The sequence below is a fragment of the Tripterygium wilfordii genome, chromosome 20 (assembly GCF_013401445.1).
Source record: "Tripterygium wilfordii isolate XIE 37 chromosome 20, ASM1340144v1, whole genome shotgun sequence".
Taxonomy (NCBI): domain Eukaryota; kingdom Viridiplantae; phylum Streptophyta; class Magnoliopsida; order Celastrales; family Celastraceae; genus Tripterygium; species Tripterygium wilfordii.
Genome location: NC_052251.1, coordinates 4,984,760 through 4,993,230, shown reverse-complemented (window position 1 = coordinate 4,993,230; position 8,471 = coordinate 4,984,760). Strand labels below are relative to the sequence as shown.

Here is an 8,471-nt window from a genome sequence, read left to right as displayed (position 1 = left end):
TTTATTTTTTTTTTCTTTTAGCTTACGGGTGAAGGTCTGCGACCTTCACCCCTTTTATTAATTTAATTTTTTAATTTTTTAATTTTTTTTTTCTTCTTTTACTCCTTTCACCCTAACTTTAATTCTAACATTTTTTTTTTTTTTACCCTCCCAATAATTATTTTCACCCTACAATTTATTCTTTTTATAACTAAATCCAATTTATTCATTTTATTCTTTGTATTGTATATCTTATTCATTTTTATTTTGGGACGGGATATTACATCCTCCCCTCCTTATAAAAATTTCGCCCTCGAAATTAATGTACGTACCCATGGATATAAATAAATCAGGATACTTTTCCCGCATCTTGGACTCCAACTCCCACGTTGCTTCCTCCGTCCCGTGATGCAACCATAACACTTTTACTAATGGAATTACACTCGATCTTGTAAACTTTTCCCGTCTATCTAAGATTCGCAATGGTTGTAAAATATACGTTCCATCTTCCTCCACCTCTAAAGCTGACCAATCCAACACATGTGAAGGATCCGGTTCATATTTCCTCAAAACCGATACATGAAACACGTTATGAACTTTCGACAACCGTGGCGGAAGAGCCAACCGATATGCCACCGATCCAATCCACTCTAAAATCTCAAATGGTCCAATATACCGCGGAGCTAGCTTCCCTTGCTTGCTAAATCTCTGAATTCCCCTACGCGGGCTCACCTTCAAGAATACCTTATCACCCACCACAAACTCCAATGGTCTTCTTCTTCGGTCGGCATAGGACTTTTGCCTACTTTGAGCCGTAAGTAAACGCTTTCGTATTCCCTCCACCTTCTCTTGCGTCTCTTTCACCAAATCTGGACCCGATAACGTCGTTTCTCCTACCTCCGCCCAACACAATGGTGATCTACAAGGTCTCCCATACAAAGCTTCATATGACGCCATTTCAATGCTACTTTGGTAGGAGTTGTTGTATACAAACTCCACCAAAGGCATATGATTCTCCCAACTACCCCCAAAATCCATAACGCATGCCCGAAGCATGTCCTCCAATATCTGAATAGTCCTCTCACTCTGACCATCACTCTCCGGGTGAAACGCAGTAGAGAAACACAATTTTGTCCCCAATGCCTCCTGCAAGCTCTCCCAAAACCTACTAGTAAATCGCGGATCCCTATCTGATACTATAGAAAGTGGCACTCCATGCAACCTCACAATCTCCTGAATGTATAATCGGCTCAAGGACTCCAACGTGTCTGTCTTGCTAATCGAAAGAAAATGTGCCGATTTTGTCAATCTATCCACAATCACCCATATCGCATCATGTCCACGAGGAGATCTCGGCAATGCTGCCAAAAAATCCATCGTGATATGTTCCCATTTCCACTCTGCTACCGGGAGTGGCTGTAACAACCCCGCCGGTCTCTGGTGCTCCGCCTTCACCTGCTGACACGTAAGACACTTAGCAATATACCTTGCCACATCTGCCTTCATACCTCTCCACCAAAACTGTCTATGCAAATCCTTATACATCTTGGTACCCCCTGGATGCATAGCAAATCTCGAATAATGCGCCTCTCTCAACATCTCCTCACGTAACTCCTCATCCTCGGGTACTATCAATCTACCTGCACATCGTACTCCTCCATCCGTGCCTCTAACCCAACCACTCTCCTCTTCGAAAGTATCAAATGTAGCATCTCCAATTTGAGCATCTATTACTCTCTGCAAATCCTTATACATCTTGGTACCCCCTGGATGCATAGCAAATCTCGAATAATGCGCCTCTCTCAACATCTCCTCACGTAACTCCTCATCCTCGGGTACTATCAATCTACCTGCACATCGTACTCCTCCATCCGTGCCTCTAACCCAACCACTCTCCTCTTCGAAAGTATCAAATGTAGCATCTCCAATTTGAGCATCTATTACTCTCTGGATCAATCCAGGACGAGTAATAATGCTCCCCAAGTACATCTGGCTACCATGCTCCTGTAGCTCCAACCCAAAACTATCAACCGTCTCCAACATCTCCCACTCTCGCATCGCCAACCTCGCAACTCGGTTCTTCCTACTCAAGGCATCTGCAACTACATTCACCTTTCCTGGATGGTAATTCAATGAAAAATCATAATCCTCCAAGTACTCCATCCACCTTCGTTGCCTCTGATTCAACTCCTTTTGCGTGAAGAGATACTTGAGGCTCTTGTGATCTGAGAACACCTCAAATCTCTCTCCATACAAGTAATATCTCCACTGCTTCAATGCAAATACTACCGCTGCCAACTCTAGGTCATGCACTGGGTAATTATGTTCATGTGTCTTCAACAAGCGCGAACCATACTCTACAACTCTTCCATGCTGCATCAATACACATCCTAGTCCAACTTTGGACGCATCGCAATACACCTGATATCCCACATCTCTCTCCGGAACAATCAACACCGGGGAAGATGTGAGTTTTCGTTTCAACTCCTGAAAAGCCACCTCACACTCCTCCGACCACACAAACGAAACTCCCTTTCGCGTAAGACGAGTCAATGAAGAAGCAACCCGTGAGAAATCCTGAATAAATCTCCTATAATAACCAGCTAGCCCCAAGAAACTCCGTATCTCCGTAACATTCTTAGGTCGCTCCCACTTCACTACCGCCTCCACTTTCGATGCATCAACTGCCACACCCTCTTGAGTAATCACATGGCCCAAAAACTTCACCTCTGTCACCCAGAATTCACACTTGCTCAGTTTTGCATACAACTGATGTTCTCTCAAGGTCTGCAATACTATTCTTAAATGCTGCTCATGCTCCTCTACGGTAGGTGAATAAATCAGAATGTCATCTATGAATACAATCACGAAACGATCCAGAAATGGGTGAAGAACGCGCTGCATCAAGTCCATGAACGCTGTCGGGGCATTCGTGAGCCCAAATGGCATCACCAAGAATTCATAGTGTCCATATCGAGTTCTAAATGCTGTTTTTGAAACATCCCTCTCCCGAATCCTCAACTGATGATAACCCGATCGTAAATCAATCTTTGAAAAGTGTCGTGCTCCTCTCAACTGATCAAACAAGTCATTGATTCTCGGCAACGGATACTTGTTCTTCACGGTCACCCGATTCAACTGCCGATAATCAATGCACATACGCAATGTGCCATCTTTCTTCTTCACAAATAACACCGGTGCCCCCCACGGTGAAGCACTTGGTCTAATAAATTTCTTTTTCTCCAAATCCTCTAACTGTACCTTCAACTCCCTCAACTCTGCTGGAGCCATCCGATACGGAGCAATCGAAATTGGTTTCGTATCCGGAAGCAAATCTATGACAAAATCTATCTCCCTCCGTGGAGGTAGACCTGGCAAATCCTCAGGAAAAACATCCATGAACTCCTCCACTACAAGTGTCGGGGCAATCACCTCGCCACTAGGTGTAGAAGTAGTCAAACTCACCACTGAACAATCAGCGTAGGAGGGGTTGTCCAAAAAATGTGGACAATGAACACCCCTCGATCCCCTCAATTGAATCACTACTCCACCAGGAGCATTTAAAGTAATCCTCCTCTCCCAAAAGTCTAAAACTGCCTTTTGTTCCGTCAACCAATCTACTCCCAAGATTACATCAAAATCTTGGAAGTCAAGAACGTACAAATGAGCGGTCAACTCGATATCACCAAACCGACACATGCAAATGCAATAGTCCTGAATACGAGTGAACTGTCCGAAAGGTGAGTCTACCACTATCGTTCGCCTCATCGGTCTCACTTCTAACCCCAAAGCCAATGCAAATGAAGATGTAATAAAGGAACTAGTAGCACCCGAATCAAATAACACTCTAGCCCAACAATTAGAAACAAGAAACGTACCCCCAACAAAATGCGGGTGCTCTGGTGCTGTCTGGTGAGTAAGAGCAAATGCTCGTCCCTGAGTCAAAGTCTGCTGCTGCTGTGACTGCTGCGGCTGCCTAGCCGGTGGTCGTCCCCTCCCTGATGGTGTAGATGTAATAGGGGGTGCAGGGAGGGTCGGACGAGTTGGTGGTGCTGGCAAATACTGACCCTGCTGTCCTCCTCGCTCAGACTGAGGACAATCTGCCATCCGGTGGCCAACCCTATGACATCGAAAACACTCCACCCCCAGCACTGGACACTGTACTCTCAAATGTCCAGGACATCCACATCGATGACAAAACCTCTGCCCCTGATGTGTACCTCTGCCACCTCGTGGCCTTTGATCTCTACCTCGACCTCCAATCTGTCCCTCCTGTCTCTGCCCATCGGTCCTCTGTCTCTTCTGACCTCCTCTAGAAGAAGAACCTGCCACAGATGCTGTTCGACCTCTATGTGTATCCCAGTACCTCCGGGACTCCCTGAAACTCATCTCATACTGTAAGGCCGTCTCCACCATATCAGCATAAGTCTGCAACCTCAATCCCACTAAATGTGTAGCTATAGCAGGAAGCAATCCCTGTCTGAACTGCTCTGCCTTGCTCGCCTCATCTGGCACATACCTCCTACCAAACTTGTATAGCTCCTCAAACTTCCTCTCATACTGACTCACAGTCATATCCGGAGTCTGCTGACATGTCAAGAACTCACGAGCTCTATCCATACGATAAGACTGCGGCATAAAATGCTGCATGAATAACTCATCAAATGATAGCCATGTCATAGTCTCTCTCCTCTGATCCAATGAATCCCACCACTCATAAGCTGCCTCCCTCAGATAATATGAAGCCAGCAATGCTCGCCTCTCATCCGGAATCCCCAGAGTCTCAAACCGGCGTGACATCTGCCGAATCCACTCATACGCACGTGCCACATCCGTATCACCTGTAAAAGTGGGTGGATCAGTCTTGCGTAGCTGATCCAACTCTGTCAACTCTCGTCTAGGTCTCTGCACACCCTGCTCATCTCCACGTACCCCTGAAGTCTGTCCCTCACTGCGGACCTCTGGTGCTCGTATAGTCTGAGTCTGCACTAGTCGAGTAACAACCCCTATCATCTCTGACATTCTCTTCATGGACTGTTCCTGTGCTGCCAATAAAGGAGCAAGCTGCGCTGCTATTGCAGGCTGAGTAGGTGCTGGGATCTCCTCACCTATCTCATGCACAAGTGTCGGCTCATCTCCAAGCTCCTGGCCTAAATCCTCCTCCTGCACTGGAGGATCCATCACACCCAACTCTGGAAATAAATGTGTGTCCAACCTAATCGACTCGGCTGTTCCGATCCCCGATAATCCCCTGACTATTGGGTCCTCGGAAGACACACGTCCCTGCTCTCCCCCACGTCCCCCATCGCGGGAACGAATAGTCCTACGTGTGTCCATCTGTAGCACAGAAGACACAACTTTCCATCAATACAAATACGATTCGAGGATTTACGGGATGAAAGAAAACATACCGGATCAACAGAGGTCGTGACGTGGCCTGGAGAACCATATATAATTACAACACAACAAACACACTCACACATGCATACTGACCCACTCCCTAAGTCCCAAACAGAGCCAACCTGGCTCCGATACCAAATTGTCACACCCCGATCCGCGGAGCGTGAAGAAAAGGAAAAATACACAAAAACCAACACACCAAACACAACCGCGTGTATGTCACACGTTACATCCCAACCAATATAAACCGTATAAACTTTACCAAAAATTTCGGCAGCATCTCCCCATAAATAGAGGAAACCCACCTGTAATCAGATCACACACAAAGACAAAAAAAAACACTTCTAAATCATCAACATCCACCGACCCATAGGTCCACCATCAAATACATATCCCATCATCATCATCAAACACACCCTACAGCCACCACTTCCGGCCAACAAAATCAACACCATACATCAATGTACATAAATTACTAAAACATATCACCATCACACCATACATATATATAAATTCACACGCAAGTGTCACATAACCACAAAAGTCCAGGCCACCTCCGTCACGCGTCCTCCTGCTGATCCGCAGCCTGTGCACTAGATCCTGTCTCACCTGTGGGGAGGGAAAGTAGATAGGGTGAGCAGATGGCTCAGTAGGGAGAAATACTAGAAGACAAGTAAAGAATAACGAGGTTGGAGAAGAGACATTGTTTAATTAATGCAACAAAATGCAATGCAAACTAATGCACCCGATCAACCCAACCGAACCTCCATATCCTCCACCAATGACACCAAAGCCGGCGAATCAGATTCCCGCCCTGCGGCGATAAGCCGACGAGAATCCACCGCACTACCTCTCTCTCTAGCATCCAATCAATTACACAATCGCATATTCATCAATCTCAAACAGCTAGAGAGAAAGTTGGCACACATGTGGTCGCAACCACTCACCGCTGGCCCCACGGTGATATCTCAGCCTGCCACGCCTGGCCTAGCATCAAATAACTAGCCAGCGTGCAGTAATAAATACCGCTACGGGAATCCTATGGACTAGGACCATCACAAGGCTCCTATCCATCATCCACGCACGTGCCCAAATAACATCCAACACCTAACGCGAGCCCGGGACCACCCTCGGAACCCACCATGCATCTAATGTAATTTCTTATAATTTATGTCATTCGTGCAACACATATAGATAAAAACATTCATTCATCGTGATGCATGAAGATTTACATAATGCCCGATTTATGACCAAGCATTCCAAGGTTATATATCCATCAAATTAAATCACCAATAAATTGACAATAATGCAAAGGAACAATGGTAAGCATGCAAGGGCTTGTTTCCCCTCGGGAAAGATCGAAACGGAAACCAAACTTACCATACAATCAATTTGGTGGCTTGAAAGTGTTTTGAAATAAAAATAGTAAGAAAATCCCTACCTCGAAGTAACCACGCAATCCTCACCAAGGAAGCAAAGTACACGTCACGCCAATTCCCTAACCTATTCATTAAAAGAATCTCCATTAATTTTCCATATTCACCAATCCCTTCAATTCTCACATTTCATACTACACAATATCCCCATTTTCACTAAATTCATTTTCTACCTAAATTCTCTAAAGTTAAACAATTAAAATCATCCCACAATACGATTTTCCATCCTAACCCAAACTTGATTAAAGCAAGTTCAATTACTAACCCTTACCTTGAACCTTGGTAGTCCACCAACTCAAGAAATTCAAGCTTTCTCTTGAATTGATTCAAGAACCACACTTGTTCCTAATAATGTAAGAAGATTAACATCTAATATTGAGGTATTGAACAAAGGAAACTCTTCAAGAATCAAAACCTCAAAACCCATTTAAGTCCTAGCCTTAGAACCAAAAATTTACCTTAAATCCTTCTCAAGTGAAGTGTGAGTGTAGGTCTCAAAGTTGGAGCACCTTTACTGGCCGGAAAAGTCGCCGGAATGCCGCCGGAGGTGGCTGACCGGAGGTGGTGAAGTGAGGAGAAGATCTACTTTTGTTTATTTTTTTTTTCTTTTAGCTTACGGGTGAAGGTCTGCGACCTTCACCCCTTTTATTAATTTAATTTTTTAATTTTTTTTTTTTCTTCTTTTACTCCTTTCACCCTAACTTTAATTCTAACATTTTTTTTTTTTTTACCCTCCCAATAATTATTTTCTCCCTACAATTTATTCTTTTTATAACTAAATCCAATTTATTCATTTTATTCTTTGTATTGTATATCTTATTCATTTTTATTTTGGGACGGGATATTACCTCAAATTGCACAAAAACGTGAAAATCTCCTCTATGGAGAAAGTTGAGCACTTCCAAGGCATCAATGTGGACCGTTGTACTCTATTTAGTGCTCTTAAAAGTCTAACTTGCTAGTTGAGCCTTCGTACCACGTTTCGTAAGGTAAAGACGCGAATAGAGCAAGTTATGTCTCAAATCGCACAAAAACGTGAAAAGCTCCTCTTTGGAGAGAGTTGAGCACTTCCAAAGCATCAATGTAGACCGTTGTACTTTATTTAGTGCTCTTAAAAGTCTAACTTGCTGGTTGAGACATCGTGCCGCGTTTCGTAAGGTAAAGACGCGAATAGACCAAGTTACATCTCAACTTGCACAAAAACGTGGAAAGCTCCTCTATGGAGAGAGTTGAGCACTTCTAAAGCATCAATGTGGACCGTTGTACTCTATTTAGTGCTCTTAAAAGTCTAACTTGCTAGTTGAGCCTTCATGCCACGTTTCGTAAGGTAAAGACGCGAATAGACCAAGTTGCATTTCAACTTGCACAAAAAAGTGAAAAGCTCCTCTATGGAGAGAGTTGAGCACTTCCAAAGCATCAAAGTGGACCGTTGTACTCTATTGAGTGCTCTTAAAAGTCTAACTTGCTAGTTGAGCCTTCGTGCCACGTTTCGTATGGTAAAGATGTGAATATACCAAGTTATGTTTGAAATTGCACAAAAATTTGAAATGCTCCGCTATGGAGAGAGTTGAGCAATTCCAAAGCATCAATGTGGACCGTTGTACTCTATTTAGCGCTCTTAAAAGTCTAACTTGCTGGTTGAGACATCGTGCCGCG

The 8,471-nt window shown here is 44.2% G+C and overlaps 1 long non-coding RNA gene across 1 annotated transcript; it reads right to left on the bottom strand.

Moving 5' to 3' along the window:
* Positions 1-6,828: 6,828 nt before the first annotated feature.
* On the bottom strand, positions 6,829-7,515 carry LOC119986660. The gene is made up of 3 exons (XR_005465320.1): positions 7,274-7,515; positions 7,087-7,160; positions 6,829-6,882 (listed from the first exon to the last, which is right to left on the bottom strand). It is a non-coding gene; the product is annotated as an uncharacterized LOC119986660 (long non-coding RNA).
* Between the last annotated feature and the right edge of the window lie 956 nt (positions 7,516-8,471).